We start from the raw sequence: 18,129 nt of genomic DNA on the forward strand, positions 1-18,129 counted from the left end.
TTTTAGTAGCCTTAATGTGAAAATATAATCTCACAATCAATTTTCTTTTTATTAATTGTAGATCTTAAAACTAGCTTAAATAGAAATCTTCCCCCATTTTTCATAGCAATTCACAAAAAAGGAGGTTTCTTTATTCTTTCTGTCTCCATTTCTTGGAAACATTTTCTGAATTCAAAAGATATTGTGTTTACAAAATGATTTTCAGTTAAAAAAAAAAAAAACCAAGAAATACAAAAGGCTATGTGTCAAATAAAAATAATCTTAAAAGTCAAAAGAAAATATTTGCTCCTCCAAATTTTAAAGAATCTACTCAAAAGCAATAAATTGAGGACCACCACACAAATGTCCATCAGAAAGCAATTTCTATGAGAAATTAACTGGTCTAACAAGGTGTTTTCAGTGAAAATGGTTTCAGTGACAATGTTGTTTTAGCACTGGTCACTGCAGCACTACTGAGGGAGCTACAGGCCTGGGACTGTGCATAGCGGAAAGAGAAGTTATATACTCTAACAGCCTGCACACTGAGCAAGCAAACACATTAAGTGCTGGCTTTAGCTTCTCAATAACACCTTTCACGACTTTCATTTTGGGCAACAGAAAACCATTTGAATTAAAATACATATTGCAAATGTCAGCCACTGTCTGGTGGCCCTGAAGGTCTCCTCCCTGCTCACAAGAGCCTCCAGGACCCATCCTCCTGGTTCAGAACTGGAGTATGCTCTGGAAAGGGCTCTGAGGAGCTGGATGTGCTGTGTGCATATTTGTGCAGTGCAGATATAGCTGTAATTACAGGCATCCATCATTAATGAGTTTCAGTGCTTTGATTTAAAGAATTTGTGCTGAAAAGGGACACAATGAAATTACTGTATGACAAAAAGAAGACAAAGGGAAAGTGTGAAGAGTAGGATTTATCTTTCCTAACTTCCACCATTTATAAGTTAGTCTAAGCTATTTGTTCAACAATTACATCTTAGTCTAAGCTATTTGTCTAGCCTCCCTCTACAGTCAATGAAGAGATGGAGATATCTCCAGAGGATATTCATCCTATCTCTTTTCTGATCAAGTGTCTCAGGATGGGATGACTCATATGCTGGATGTGCCTTTCTCTCTGCTGCATGAAGGAGTCTTGATAACCAGCTTCAACTAGGGATGTAATGCCTTATAGCTAACGTTAGGTGAAGTGAACCCCTTGTTAGGTTTATCACAATAATTGTCACTAAAATATTGTACTCTACTCTGGCTTACATCTAAATTATTAACAGAAGCAGGGCTAGATCCTTGAGGAAAACACAGCAGAAGTCTCAGACTAAGCAAATCAAACCTTTTCCTAGGCTTACCATTTACTTACAGATTTGTAAATCTGCAGATCTGTCTATTTCTTTGTCTTCTCTATTCTGTGTCACCAAAAAGCCCTCAAGTAGCAGTGTCTGGGTGTACTACCCTCATGCACCTCAGTGTCTTTGCACACTAAAACAACGTAATTGGGTCATCAGAATCTGTGATTCTGGCTACTCACCCACCAATTTTTTGCAATGTCTTGAAAACAGCATGGCAATTTTTAAAGGGCTCTGAGAAAAAGCAAGATTGGCTGCATTTGATTGCCTCAGGGAATAGTTCAAAAATATGTTTTATTTAGTGGCAAAACTAGTCTAAGGCATTTTCACTCTCACCTGGCCTGGCTAACTATTCTTATTCTCGTGCAGATTTTGCTGCCTCCTTTAGATGATGATGCTGTTGTTTGTGTTGAATCAGTGAGAAAATAGAGGGGTTTTCTATATTTCAGTGAACACGGATACAGTGCTACACTCAAGTCGTTGCACTGGCAGAGAGCGGAGCAGCCTGGGAGCAGTGTTCAGAAATCAGAGAGCAAAAGGAGAACATGTTTTCATTGGCTTTGCTGTTGGTGGAAGATTAATGTTATCATATATACTGAGATGCACGTATGATCCTTATGACCCATTACACTGTGCAATGGGCCTTTCTAGGTGGGAAGGGACCTTTTATTTAAGGTGCCATCAGTCAGCTCTGATTATACTTACCCTGTGGTTCCTAGAGATAGTATGTCTAGTTTTAGGGTGCTTACACACCCAGACTACACACAGTCACCTGAGTGAAAGTGATGAAATCACCTTCTCCCACTTAAAATGAGTTTAAAAATTTTTGAAAGATAGCTTTAACCCAGAGATTTGTGGTGGGCAAGTATCTTTTATCCAAATATATCTCATTTCATGCCATATCAGGCATCATCCATCTTTATGCAACCAGCTGACATAAACACCATGATGTGTTATGGTTAATTTGACAGAAATACAATCAGAGACTCGCAGTTGATCTGAATCCAGTCTGCCTTGCCAGGAGACCTGAGAGTGTTAATAAACCAAGGCCTTCAGCACTGCCGTTTGACCTCGGTGCACTCTCAGAGGAATGAAGAATGAACTCCCAATTGACTCTACACAGAGCAAAATTAGCCAGCCCATCCTGACCCCCACCATCGGGCCAGCTGCAGCCAAACTCACTTTGCTAGAAACCTCTGTTTTAGCTAGCAGTAGACTCATTAATTCATCTGAATGATCAGCTGGATAACAGCCATAGCAGAAACAAAAATGAGCCTGACTTCTATATAGTGAAAGATCTCCACAAGGTTACAAGTTGTTTTTTAACAGCTATAAACCTCTGTTATTTAACCTTTGAGATTTTCGGTGATGTTCCTTCTCCTGCTACAAACCCTTAAACTAGTTCTCCCCAGCAAGCTGCAGGGACCATTTTGGAAGCTGAGGTATTTCTTAAAGGGGAGAAATATGGGGAAGGAGAGAACTTCCATCATAACACCCGTCTGTGCTTCTTTAGTGCCTGGTATCCAAAATTCCCATTACGCTGGCAAGGCTCTGCAGTGCACAATATATTCTGGCTGCTCTCCCTTTTGTCCTTGACATGCCTCTTATATGTTGTGGGCCAGAGGGACTGATGAAGAGATAGCAACATCAGTTTTATGCCAGCTGCAGATTTCTCCATTCTAGGGCAATCCTCTGCTGCACGTTAAAGGCTGCTTCAAGGTCCCTTTATGTTCCTCAGGTGGGTGGACCTCGGCACAGGCTTGAATCTGGCCCTCAGAGAGCTTTGCATGATTTAAGTTCTGTGATTTGTGTCGGCTTTAACGGATGTTGTTTGGCTAAAATCCTGCATGCAGTTTGAAAGTTCAGTCTGAATTTTGCCTTCATCTCCCTGTTTGGTTGTGACTGTGTCCAAAGTCTAATTTAACAAATCTTATTTTACTCTCTTTCTCTGACACTTGTTTAACTCCAGTGGTTTAACACTGAAGCCTAGACCACAGTGATCTAACTAAGGAGGGAAAGAAGACAATGTTACTGGCTGCGGTACCTTGTATATTAAGTGATTATATGACAAAAAACCTCCAAAACATTTTAGGTGGTGCTGCTGCAACTGGTAAAGATGACTAACATTATCAGGCAGTACTTAGGGGATCTGTTCTTTTAATTAGAAATAGTCTGACACTTTAATTTATTAAAAACTATTCCATAAATCTCTTTATTTGCAGTAATTGATGATTCTTTCCTATCTCACTCATCCAATGTGCAGTCTGCATTACATCCAAGGAAAATATAAAAGGCTTTTGTCTGTCAGCAAAAGGAATGTGTATCCTTGCAGCACAGTGCAATGAAAAGAGCGAATATAATTTAAAAGTGGTAGAGGAAATTCTAGTATTTTCATATGTTTTAAATTTTGTTGTAATTCCTCTTTTTGGTTTTAACAATGACTGCAGTATATTGCATCAGAAATGTATTTGCTGCTTCCTAAAGCAGCTGGACACATTCCATAGATTAAGAACTTTCTGGTTGAAGGAGCTAATCCTGAAAAATCCTTTTTACACAGCATTTTTCCTAGTGTAGGACACTAAACTACTTATTAGAGTGAGGCATTTCTGGAAGAAGTCCTAAGAGATAGACTGGACAAAATAGTGATGTGGAGATTATGAGGGCCTTGAATATACTCAAAAGAACTAGAATGTAAGAACAGATCTTGATCTTGATCTTGATCTTGATCTTGATCTTGACTTTGAGGCCTTGGATGCGGGAACAGTTGAAAGAAGTTATCACTAAAGTGCTTGCAGTAAAGGTAAAAGTGCCTAGAAAACCATAAAAGGGTTAAAAATATAAAAGAGGGAAAACAGATTCCCCTGAAGACAAATATAGAATAAGCTGTGTTTTCACAGCCAAAATTTCAATATCCCTTCCTTCATTGTGCCTGCAGTCATTCTAGGTACCACTAATTGCTGAGGTCATTTTGCCCCATAACAATTTTGAAGTTTAGGTCATTTGGATAGTGAAGTACTCAAACCCTGACATAAATCAGGTACTTTACCATCATCAGCACCCTCTCGTGGACACAAACAGCTGAAGTTACACTCAGGCTGATTGGGCATCTACCATTGCAGAAAAAAAAAGCCTTTTTCTGTTTTGTTTTTTAATGGAAAATAAAACCTTATAAAATTGAGAATAAGATGCAAGCTTCACCCAGAATGGGATCCTGAAAAAGTACCCGAAGACAGGAGAACTAGAGCCCACGTCTCTAGCACAACCAGGCCAGCTCACTTCGTTTTCTATGCCTCCATTTCTCCATTTTTAAGTAGAGTTCTGTAAGAATGGTTAAAATGGTTAAAATTAACCAAATATAGAGGCAGAAGGGTGATTGTCAGACCAGTCATTTGTATTATTAGCATTTCATATGTGGTTCTTGAAGAACTAATTGCCAGCTATCAATCAGCTTTGGTTTTGGTAAGATGTCCATATAGTGAATTCTTCTTATGTGGCACATACCCTGTTACAACAGCCTTGAAGACACTGTCATGTTCTCCTGCTGGACAACCTTGAATGCTTGAAGTACAAATAAAGATTTGTACCTCATCACTTCTACAATGTGCCAGCAGAGGCTTTGTTTACATAAAAAGAGGGCTGGAGAAAGAAATCCAACTCCAAAGAACAAAAGAATAAAAGGACTTGTAAGCTATTCTAGCCATATGTGAGGAAGAGTTGTAAGAAAACAAAGCATTATCAAAGGTAAATGCTTAGTGGATAAAGTAATTATGAAAAATGAAGTTGGAAGTTAAAGCCAGGAACACTTAGGAAACCCCTTTTTGAGGAGTTCAGTTTCAGAAAACTGAGGAGAAGGGTAAGCCACCATGTTATGGAGGGAAAAGGGGAACACATTGCAGCTGTCTGTTCACCAGTGCTCCAGAGCAGCTAAAAAAGAAATGCTTCACGAAGTATAATCTAGAATATATTTTGGTCATTGTTTTGGGTTTGTGGGGTTTTTTTGTTATTTTGTTTTTCTTGGGGTTTTTTTTGGAGGGGAGGGACTTCTAGGACTATATAACTAAAGCCTTAGCTTTTTGTCTTTGATCAAGGGAACTGGTTTTACTTCTTACTCATAAGCTTTTCTACTGTTTGACTGAGCAAAGCTATATAATCTTTAATGTTGGTTTTCTAAAAATGAAAGATCAAGAGACAGCAGGGTATACAAGCCACCCTTTGCAGAACCTGCCAGCTGGGATGAATATCAGTATCTTCAGGAGAAGATCCCACTTAGCGGCAAGAAGCAGTATGAAGGTTTGTATTGCCAGTCCTGAATTCCACAGAGAAGTTTTTGCTTGTTGGTCTAAACCATCACCCTTCTGGGAAACATAAGGCTTTGAAGGACAGTTCATTAGAATAGACTAAAAGTCTATCTGTCCTGTCTCTGACAATGGCCAGTAGTAACGGGCAGTGTAAGAGCAGAAAAAGTGCCCTGACACGCTCCCATGTTCCAGTGACCTGTAAGTAAGGGGCTTCTGAGTCAGACGACGTATCTTTGTTCTTAATAGCTGTTGATGAATGTTTCTTCCATGAATTTGTCAAGTCCACTCTGTGTTACCATGTCTTGGGGCAGGGGGATACACAGTTTATATAGCACCAGTGTGAAAAAAATGCCTCCTGTTGATTATTTTGAACGTATCAGCTCTTAATTTCATTTGATTCTGCCATTTTTTTGAGATAACAAGAAACAATGAGCAACTGCTCCTTCTCCACTTACCCGTGTAATCTGTGGATTCCTATCACAGCTCCTTGATTAGTTTCATTGCTCATAAAGAAATGCTTCAAACCTTTGACCTTCTTTCTCCTCTCTGAACTTTATCTAGTACCAATAAGTCCTGTTTGAGATGAAGACGACCAGTTCTACACCACATTTCAAAATGTATTCACAACATGGATTAAAGGAGGAAGAATCTTTTTTCTGCTTTGTTTTCTATTTCTTTCCCAGTAATTGCTACAATATGCATTGGGGTTTTGTCCACTATGGAGAATTGTCCTGATGTTTGAAAAGATCTATTATTATAACCAAAAATTCTCTTTCCTGAATGGAAATAGGTAGTTTAGAACCCATTGTCTTGGATTGTTTTTCCCCTTGTGCATCACTTCACATTTATTACATAGAATTTAATCAGTCATCCTATTGCCTGCTTGGTACCATGACATTTCTCCCCAGCTCTTTGCAATCAGCTTTCATTTTTATTACCCTGAATAATTTGGCATCATCATTAGTCTCCTTGTTCTCCATCTTTTTTCATTTCTGTATACTCTGATTATAACAGACACAGCAAAGATCCCTGTGATCTATGGCTTTCCTCCATTGTAAAGCCCAACCATTTATTCCTCCTTCTCTTTGTTTCTTACCTGTTAACCTGTTGTTAATCTATAATATGACTTACCTCTTCCCACAGGCAGCATAAATTCTTTAAGAGTTCATGATGCCGGCTGCCCCCAGATTTATCACAGAGTGAAGGAGGATGATACTTATCTACTTTATAAATTGCTTTCACATCTACAGATGAGAAATGCTAGATATTAATATTTGCTAGTAAATCTGTATTGCTTTGCCTTAGATAAAAGATATTATGAGAGATGGAACTGAAGGAGCAGGAGTTTGAGGATTGCATGGTATCATGAGAAGAAGGCTGGCTGTTATACAAAAATCAGAGTCGTACTCATCTGAGCCTGAGGCTTTTTGAGTTTTAGCAGAGTTATTGCTTGACTAATTTCTCTGTGTGTAAAATCGGCTTCCAACTGTGACTGTGTCAGGGTTAAATAAATATAGGTCTGGTAGCTTATCAAAAAAGGTGCCAAAGAAAGATCAATCTTTGCTAGGCTGTGAGTACAGGTCTTGACAGATTTGTGTATTAAGTCCCCAGTATCTTCAGTGGTTCAGTCATCTGACTTTTCACTGAGGGATTTGATGTCTGCTGTTTTTTTATTTTGCTAGGAAGTGACCCACTAAGAGCCTGGAGATAGAACAGCAAAAAAAAAAAAAAAAGAGTGAAACAGTACATCTGTGATGCAGAAAAAAATGTTTTGGCATGTAAATTTATCTCCACTTTATTCCCAAATAAATTTGAGCATTGCCTTCTCAAAGTTTTCCCATCTTGTTCTGTTTTTAATAATGGTCACACAGCTTTTCCCAAAGTAAATTTTTTAGCTATGTAGCATAACACTATAATAAAAATAAAAAAGTGGGTAAAAACATCACTATTAGAATTTTTGCCTAACCCCATAATTAAGGTTTGGCTTGACCAAAGTTAGGATCCGTACCAGCTGATGATGATGTCAGCTGGTATCATTCCACTGATTTTAAGAGGAGTCTTTTCAGGACATTAATGAGCAGAAATACATTTTATAATTTACCTCTGAAATATTGCAGAAATGACAGAGTCGGGATGGAGTGACAGAGTAAACAAAAGATAATCTGACTGCAGTAGCTGGCAGGACTGAAATCAAATGTGAGTAATAATTAAGTAGTGTATAGGAGATTTGGGAAAATCAGATTTTGCAGTTCTTTTAATCATCCTTTATTATATTAGCTATACTCAGGGAGATTGTTTAAAATGTGAATTCTATTTGGACAATGCCCTTGTGAAGAGAAGCAGAATATGCATTATGAATGAGCAAAAGAATTTTAATACCTTGCTATTGGAATCTAAACCATTCAAATCACTGTTGCAGGTTTTGAAGCTCCTTGGATTTGGTTCTTTTTGGTGTTATGCACAGCTAAGGGTAGGGACACACCATTGCTGTCACACTGACAATGTGCAGCCCCCTCTCAAAAACTCCTCTGCTTTTGTGCCGTGGTCTCAGCAAACAAGGGGTATGAAAACCACTGGCCTGGACCATGTATTAGGTTGAAAATGAAGCCTCTGAGTGCAAAGCCAAAAACTCTGAACAGGGTTTGAAACAAAACTCAAAAGACCTTCAAAAGTAGAGTGGGCGAGAATGAAATTGATGTTCAAAGCTGTAAGGTAGTAGGGCCAATCTATGTGGTTCCTGGCTGCCATAATAAATCTCCCTCTGAAGCACATGGACATTGGAGCCAAGCACAGAGAGGCAGGTGTTAACATCCAAGTCCAGCTCTGATTTTGTTTACATTCCTTTGCAATTTAGAAGAGATTTGTCATTAATATGTAATGTCAACCTTCATAAATGCATAGAGATACTGTCATCTTTACTGCTCCTGACCGCATGGTTGTCATTCACGGTCACCACACAGGTCTCCATGGATCTTTGTTTGGTCTAAGTTGTTGAGGAATAAAGTAGTGATCATAATAGTGATTGATACCAGGTTTTTTTATGCTACTTAGCAACTCGGATTATTTATAAATACAAATGTTTACAGCTGTATAAAATGTCTCTAAAAGCTGAGCATGTTTTGTCTCTTCTAAACACTGCTTTAAAAATACATTTTTTCAGGCTGAATCCCGACAAACAATATCTTGAAAAAAAGATATTTTAAGGTGGTTACATTTATCTGAATACCACCCAGCTGCCCAGATAGGCTCATCTTGTCTGGAATGAGATGTAATTAACCACTATGAATTGAGTGTTAAATTCAATAAAAAGCTCTCAGTAAGTTAATGAAAAATCATTTTTACCAAGCAGGACAGAAGTCTGTAGATTCAAAATACATATATTCCTTTCCCATAAACTTGATCTACAAAGAAAATCCTCTCTTCAATTACTGAAAAAGACCGAAAGCAGATAAGCTGCTTAATAAAAATTGGGAAACCCTGTGAAATTACATTATATGTTTTCCTAATCTAAATAATAGATTTGTCCACTCAAATATTTGATAATTTTTTTTATCGTTAGAAACTTCTTTGTAAGTAACTAGTAAGCATGGAAAGCTGTTTCTATGGATAAGTCACAGAAGAGGCCTGAGATAGCAAGACCAGATTGTTCATTGGGTCTTCATATTTCTTCAATGAGAAAAAAAGAAATTATGATAACAGCTTTGCAAATGGTTACAATTCTGAGATAGAAATTTGTGCATCCAGATTATCATAAAGCATGAATCATAAAGATCTCATTAAGTGATTATGCAAATACACATTAATTACACAATTACAAGCATCTATGGTGATGAAATATGATTAATTATATGACTTGGTTCACTTGCTGAATGCAATGCCATTAGCTAGTAGAGGTCCATAGATGTGTTTCTTTTTCTGATTCACTGACATTTTAATATTATGAGGGAATTATAAATTATTGTAACAACAGATGATAAAAGCAGATGGAATAAACTTAACTGAAGCCAAGATGATTTACACAGCTTTAAATTGAACAGTTTGTGTATTTATCCAGCTATAAATGTTTTGCTCCATGATCACGAGTTCTGTTTGGAAAGAAAGTTGCCAAAAAACAGTGACATATCTGGAAAAGACTCTTTAAACATGTGTCTTAAAATGGTAAGCAGTACTGAACCGAAAGTAATCAGTGGAAGGTAATGTAGGGCTGCCAAAGACACAGCTGTACTGGCCCACTTGAGAAGTAAGGGACAGACATTGCTGGTTGGAGACTTTGAGAGTACGATCTAGCTTACTTGCTTTAAATGTCTAATACGATAGTCACTACCAGAGACCCATATATCCTACCTGCCTCAAACACCCCTCTGAGGACAGATAAAGGGCTTTCTAGGGGAGTTTATCTCTTTCTGTTGATTACAGGAGGAGCCTTGATGTCTAGCTCAAAGGTGGTGCTTTGTGCAGAGGTGATTAATGTTAGTAGAGATGAATCCTACCTATGCATGTGATGCAGGACTAGACCTCATGCTTGCAGGAGCACTGGGTAGGTATGATATCTTCCAGTCAAGTAAAAAGAAGCAGCTTGTTCTCCTCACTATAACATCTCCCATTGTATTTTGGGTATAGGTCTCAAGCCATGACACAGCTGCTTTGAAATACCTTACATGGTCAGTCTGCCCTGAGCACTGGGACTAATGTAGCATGAGTGCTACTTGTGTAGGATGACTGAGGCTTTCCACAGCCACTTCCCAACTTCTTGGGCCCAGTGCATGGCTGACATGTCTTGTGTGAAATCTTTCACCATCATCTTCACAGAATCACAGAATGGTTGAGTTTGAAGGGACCTCTGGACGTTATCTCGTCCAATACGCCCTGCTCAAGCAGGGCCACTTAAAGTCAGCTGCCCAGGGCCATGTCCAGATGGCTTTTGGATATCTCCAAGGATGGAGACTCCACAACCTCCCTGGGCAACCTGTGCCAGTATTCCTTCACCCTCACAGTAAAAAAGTGTTTCCTGATATTCAGACAGAACCTCCTGTGTTTCTGTTTGTGTCTATTGCCTCTGGTCCTGTCACTGGGCACCACTGAAAAGAGCCTGGCTCCATCCTCTTTGCACCCTCCCTTCAGGTGTTTATATACATTAATAAGATCGCCCTGAGACTTCTCTTCTCCAGGCTGAACAGTCCCAGCTGTCTCAGCCTTTCCTCGTAGGAGAGGTGCTCCAGTCCCTTAATCATCTTTGTGGCCCTTCGTTGGGCTCTCTGCAGTATGTCCGTGTCTCTCTTGTAGTAGGGAGCCCAGAACTGGACACAGTACTCCAGGTGTGGCCTCACCAGTGCTAAGTGGAGGGGAAGGATCGCCTCCCTTGACCTCCTGGCAATCGGCTAATGCAGTTAAGGATGCCATTTGCCTTCTTTGGTGCAAGGGCACACTGCTGGCCCAGGTTCAATTTGGTGTCTTCCAAGACCCCTAGGTCCTTTCATGCCAAGCTGCTTTCCAGCTGTGTGGCCCCCAGCATATATTGGTGCTGGGGGTTTTTCCTCCCAAGGTGCAGGACTTTGCCTGTCGAGGTCCATCTGGATGGCAGCACAACCCTCTGGCGAATCAGCTGCTCCTTCCATACCGTCTTAATGCTGTATTTTGCTTTTCACCAATACGCAGCTCTTCTGTCTGACACTGACAATTCTTCTGACTGATGAGGAGAACAAAGTATGTTGCTGCTCAAACTATATCGTTGTTCTTGAGCTCAGTCTTGCTCCACATAGACCAGCAAAGTCTAATGAATTCCGTTAACCTACCCCTAGCCTTTGCATTTGTAATGAAACAGGTGCTGCAGAGTGCAGTCTTTCAATATCCAACTTGTGAGGAAACCTCCCCCTCCTCCCCACTTTAAACAATCACTTCATAAAGATAAATTGTAACTCTTACTTCTAACCATAACTGAAGGTGTCACGGCAGAGAATCTGCAGTTTTTAAGCTAGCAACTATTTATAAAATGCAGGAAAGCTCACTAGTACGTCTAGCAAACTTCAGATGAAAACAGATGGAAAAAAGGTTGCCATAATCTAATCTGTCTGTTCTCTATTTTTTCTCTTCAAATTGAATATCTGATTATCTTTTCATAGATACAAAAATAAGTTGCTTTCTAAGCGCTAAGATGGAACTCCTCAAATACTGATTAGAGATGTGGATATTCCAAGAAGCACTAAACTTGAGATGTATTTTTATACCAACAATGAGAACATCTCAGCCCTAAAATTTATTTGTTTTGCTTGTTCAAAATACAGATAATTGGAGACATTGAAGAAAATACAGGTATTAAAAAGTAAGTGGGTCCTTATGATTGAGTGGATTATTTTTAAAAAGGAAATAACCTTCTAAAAGTATACACCAATTAGAAAATCCAGCTTGTGCAGATGTGCTTGAAGTCATCCTCATTTCTTGTTTAGAAATAAAGTCTTTCAGAAAACTAGCTTATAATTGTATTCTTTTAACGTTTGCTGTTGGCTCTAACCTTCTTCCACTGAAATAATTGGTAAAACTCCAATAAGCCTCATAAGAGACTTAGCAATACTAAGTGCTTTTGAATATGTCAATTAACAGTGTTTATCTTTCTTGGTGGCAAACTTCTGGAGCTTTTCTCTGAGGTCACTACTAATTAGAAGCTGGTATCACTCTGAAAATTCATGGAAGGTCTCCTCCACACTGCTGACAACATAAAAATTATTGTACATTATTGTACATTAACACAATCCATTCTCATTAACACCATCAGTAACAGAGCTCTGTGGCAATTACTCAACAAAAATATATGTCCCCTTCTTTGTGACTTTCCCCTTGTGGCAGGAAATGTGACTTTTCACCAGCTTCTTCGTTGTTTTAGAGGGATTGACAAATGCATGTTTTCCACTGAAACAGACACTGAATCTCTTAGGGAAGTCTCCTCTTTGTGTCAAAATAATGGATGCATTTTCATGGAGAAGCGGTAGCTTATTAAATATACTTACTACAAAGATCAAAGGCTTTCACTTAGTGAAAAATGTGTGTAAAACCAGTTGCCGAGGCTCTGGGCTAGTACTGGGAACTGCCCAACTCCATGGCTTAGCTGCCATCTGCTTTCCTAAACGTAGCACAGCAGATTAGCCTTGCCTCTGTGGTGTCTTAGGGACTGGGATCCAGGAAAACAACAGAGGGGATGTTTTTCACATAGCTGTAATCTGTAGTTAAATTTTTTATAGCTGTTGATTTGTACAGCCGGACATGAGAAGTAGAATAAGTCAAGTTTCTACCTATTAACTAAAACCAGAGAAGTGGAGAGGTAACCTAAATATATTCGTAGTCATTATCACATAATAGCCATTACTAACAGCTTCACTGAGTAGCTTACTAATATATTTCTAGAACACAGTGACAGGTAAATACTTACAGAGGAATAACATCAGTGTTTGATAAACCTTAACAATGTGTTGGTGCTGTATCACACAAAATAATGGTTTCTGCCTCAAATGAATTTCAGGATAAAAGGAAGATAAGGAGCCTGGTTTTCTGCCAAAGCCAAAGCCAGCCATCAAAGACCTGCTGGATGCCAGCTAGTCTCAGACTGCAGCTGGGGCCAGCACGCATGTTAAAGACCTGGCTATATATCTCTATCACAGCTGTGCGGATGCTTCTGGCTCACCTGCTCAAAGTCCCCATAGAGCTGTGAGACACGGGCAAGCCAGGGGTTTCTAGGACTTATCTGCCTGATGCCGGCCGAGCACTGCAGTCCCAGGGCGGGCTCCGGCAGGTGGAGGAGCTGCGTGGGGCTGAAAGGCACCGGGGAGAGCTGCCCACAGTGCTGGGTCAGACCTGTGCTCCTGAGCAGAGGCGTGAGGCTCCTTCTGCCGTCAGCCTGGAGCCTGTGTGGGGTTTGCAGCCGGGGGTGGGCAGGGATCCACCTCGCCTCAAAAGGCGTTTTAAGCAATACCTCACTCTCTTCCAACTGTTTCTGGATGAGCTATGGGAGTCAAAGAAGGAATGGCGCTGTAGAAGGAGCAGCCAGAGGATCTGCCAGCATTTGGGGCACAATCTAGCATGCGAGTTTAAGACTTCTTTCTACAAAGCATAGAGGAGATTAGAAGCTCATATCATAGGAAAATCTCTAGATCTGTAATGCCGCTGAATATGCAAGCACCAGGTAAGACTAGAAAAGCAGCCCAGAACAGGTTAAAACTTTCATTTCCACCTGATTTTCTCAGAGAAGGGATGAACACTGTACTTCTCATGCCTGCCATCCTCTGACCCAGAAAAATTTGTTGGCTTCACACAGCCCAGTCATAAACCCCCAGTTTGCCAAGTGGAAGACTGAAGTGTTGTGTTCTGACACATACGAATTTGAAAGCCAGATCTGCCAGTTGTTTTTATTTTCATCATAAAGTGTTTTCCTCATTAATAAAAACAGAAAAAATAAACTCTAAGGAAGAAACAAGCATTTATAACATGATCATGGAAGAGTAAATATATATATGTGTATACATAAATACATAAATAAATATATATTTGTATACAAGCTAAACAGAAGTCAACATTTCTCATGAAAACTCATCTGTCAGTTCAAGAAGTAAATGAAAGTTCAGCTCTCCTCTTGATTTGAAGCAAGTGCTGTGAGCCAGGTTTGGTTCACATTTTCAAAATTTATAACACTGTGATGCTTGCCAAAAATTCTTAATTAGATCAGAGGAGCAGCAAAACTGTCAGATGCAATAGCAGAGTACAACGAAGGAATAGAATATTCTGGAGTTAATTGGATAAGTTCATTCAGCCAGTTTTGCCAGGCTACTTTTCTACAAGGATTTGCAGACTGATAATGAGGATAGGGTTTTTCTCAGTAATAATAAAACTGATTCCTCAACTACATTTCATTTACAAGACCCCAGAAATTGTTTATAACCAACATAAACCAACAATCAACATCCCCCTTCCCACAGCACACATAAATTGTGAACTTCTCATGAACTCAACTGCTTAGACAGTAATTTGGGTATCATCTCACTTGTATGAGAATTTCATGGCAAGTGCTGCTGGCTGAGTGCTGCAGTGAGGCTGAGGCCCAGCGACATCTCTAGTTCCACAAACTATTTGAGCCTTCACGTATTCAGAAGGCTGCAACTCTTGGAAGGATAGAGTAAGAGAAGATGATGCTAAACTCAAAAACTAGGCTATATACCATGTTTCATTTGACTCCCCCACTTATTTAGAGAGCTCAAATAAAATATGACATTCAAGATGTTCTATTTGACATAGTATATTAACACAAGAGCATTTCTAAGAAACTAAGAAATAATATTTGTAATACAGACTATATTTTTATGTGAGTCTTTTTGGTAATAATCTTAGTCTTTTTCAGTTGATTGCCCACCTTGTAATAGGTTCAGCGCTGTAGGGACACGTGTAGAGTGAGAGCAGGACGTTTGAATCCCAGGGTATGTGACCACAGGGAAGAAACAAACCACACAACTTTATGATGCAGGAGGCAAAAGCCAGCTTGCACATTATTTTAAAGAGGCCCTTCCAAACTGTGAGTCGAGTACAAAAAATGCTGCACAGCTATTCTGTAAATGACTTGCCTTTTGTTAAGCCCCAGCACAGCTGGTCAGGATGAATTCTTCTAATGTGATGCTCTACCAAATCATCTCCCAGCCACAGGAGAATGTTATTTCTTTACAGAAGAATGAGCACTGAGATGTTCCCTTTTGAAAGGAAAGAATAGAGAAGTCTTGCCATTTGATCTAAGTTTTATCCGCTGACACAATAGGTCATACTCACAACCACTATCAGAAAGTTAACAAGTAATTTAAAATACGCCTTATGTAGTTCAGCTACTAATGTGAGTATTTTATTAAAAAATTTAGAGCCAAAAAGTGTTTTGAACACCTCAGTGCAATTTCAGCAGTTATTTGGGAAGGCTTTATTCTGAAATAAATAAAGAGCAGTAATCTTCTTCCAGAGATCCAAACAGCCTTTCATCATTCAAAATACTTTCCTGGCAATCAGGGAATAGCACAAATGAGATCGAAGTCACATCTCGCCCTGCTAAATTCTACAAGCTGAAAAGCAAACTTGGAGAAGTTTGGACCTACCTTAATGCTGTTGTCAACACTGCAGCTGCACACTGCTCCAGGGTATCCTTTTCTTCTTGTGGTGTGTCAGATGCCCCCAAGCTGTACCTCCTCCTTCCATGAGTGCATCTGCAGCCATGTCCCCAACAATGTCCCTTTCCACGTCTTCTCCATTTTGTCTCTCCAAAAGCGTCTCCTCACATTTCTCCTTATGTGTCCCCTTTTCGTGTGTCCTCCTGTGCCTCCTCTCACATCTCCTTCTTGTGCCTTCTCCCGTGTGCCCTCACATGTGTCCTTTTGCATCTCCTTTTATGCCTCTTCACAGGTGTCCTCTGGTGTCTCCTGCCTTAGCAACTAACACCCTTTCCTAAGCATGTCCGTGCAAAGCTGCCGCAGGCTCCCCTGCCTGACTCCAGTTTTGGTGGGCAGTGGGTTTTTCCACCACTTTGGAGCTATCTGGAATGGTCTGCAACTGGCCAGAGCAGTTCGTGGCCTCCTCCCACACAGAGCACCCCACCAGGTATGTCTCAAACACCTGCATGTGCAATCAAAACAGAAACCAGGACAAGGGAAGGGGCACTCAGCAACCCAGCAAAGGGTGCAGGAAAGCATCTTGTGCATCAGCTGTCCCTTCCGGGAGGGTTGCAAATGTAGTATTAAAACCACTCAGTTGCTCACTCTATCCCCCAGAAAGCAACGAGGGCTACATGACATACAAGTTTTCACATTTTCATCCCTCTCAGCATAAACCACAATCAGTGCAGCATCGCCGATTCCCCTTACAAAGATATTTGTGCTTGATCACAATAAACTCTTAGAGCCCAGCAAGCACAACAGAGGGTGTTCAGGCCGCTCAGCGGAGCTGCTGTGGCCTATATGTATCAGGCTGGGACCAAGCTCATACTGTGCAAATTGCTGAAGCCAGTGTGTACCTGAATCACGGGAATTAGAGGAGGAAAAAAGGCTGTTAGGTCAGTTTGCTTAGGGGACTGCAACCCAAGGCTGCAGACAGATCCACTGCAAGAGACAGGAGCATTCCCTGCTGCACTTGGTTTACATGGCCAGGTTTTGGTAGCAGTGGGGGCTGCAGGGGTGGCCTTTGTGAGAAGACACCAGAAGCTGCCCCTGTATTGGACAGAGCCAGTTCCAGCTGGCTCCAAAACAGACCCAGCGCTGCCCAAAGCTGAGCCCATCAGTGACACCGGTGGCACCTTGTTGATAACATATTTAAGAAAGAGTAAAAAATGCTTCGCAGCTGTGAGAGAGAGGGGCAAGAAAAAAGTGAGAGAAACAACTATGCAGACACCAAGGTCAGTGAAAAAAAGGGGGAGGAGGTGCACCAGGCACTGGAGCAGAGATTCTTCTGCAGCCCATGGTGAAGACCATGGTGAAGACCATGATGATGCAGGTTGTCGCCCTGCAGCCCATGGAGGACCCCACAGTGAAGCAGGTGGATGTGTCCTGAAGGAAGTTGCAGCCTGTGGAGAGCCCATGCCAGAGCAGGCTCTTGGCAGTAGCTGTGGCCTGTGGAGAGGAGCCCACGCAGGATCAGGATTTCTGGCAAGACTTGTAGCCCATGGGGGACTGTCCTGGTTTCAGCTGGGATAGAGTTAATTTTTTTCCTAGTAGCTGATATAGTGTTATGTTTTGGATTTAGGATGAGAATAATGTTGATAACACACTGATGGTTTTAGTTGTTGCTAAGTAGTGCTTATACTAAGTCAAGGATTTTTTCAGCTTCTCATGCCCAGCCAGCAAGAAGGCTGGAGGGGCACAAGAAGCTGGGAGGGGACACAGCCAGGACAGCTGACCCAAACTGGCCAAAGGAATATTCCATACCATATGACGTCATGCCCAGTCTATAAACTGGGGGGAGCTGGCCGGGAGGGGCAAATCGCTGCTCGGGAACTAAGTGGGCATCGGTCAGCGAGTGGTGAGCAATTGCATTGTGCATCACTTGTTTTGTATATTCTAATTCTTTTATTTTCGTTATTGTAATTTTCTTATTATCCTCATCATCATTATTACTATTTTCTTCCTTTCTGTCCTATTAAACTGCCTTTATCTCAACCCACGAGTTTTACTTTTTTTCAATTTTCTCCTTCCCACTGGGTGGGAGAGAGTGAGCAAGTGGCTGCGTGGTGCTTAGTTGCCGGGTGGGGTTAAACCACGACAGTCCTTTTTGGCACATTCATTACATTAGTTCAATAGTCACTGGTTACAATGTTGATTTATTCACTATCAAAGTTGGTGCACTTGTTCTTAAAGGTACGTTATGTAATACCTTACTTGCAGTATATGCTCCCTGTTGCGCTGTTTATCAGCCGTGGGAACTGGGCCAGAGTTATCATGTTGTTCTACTTCGTAACACTGGCTTATGATACAACAGAATTGCTGGTCCTGAAA

Source organism: Gymnogyps californianus, chromosome 2 (assembly GCF_018139145.2).
Source record: "Gymnogyps californianus isolate 813 chromosome 2, ASM1813914v2, whole genome shotgun sequence".
Taxonomy (NCBI): Eukaryota; Metazoa; Chordata; class Aves; order Accipitriformes; family Cathartidae; genus Gymnogyps; species Gymnogyps californianus.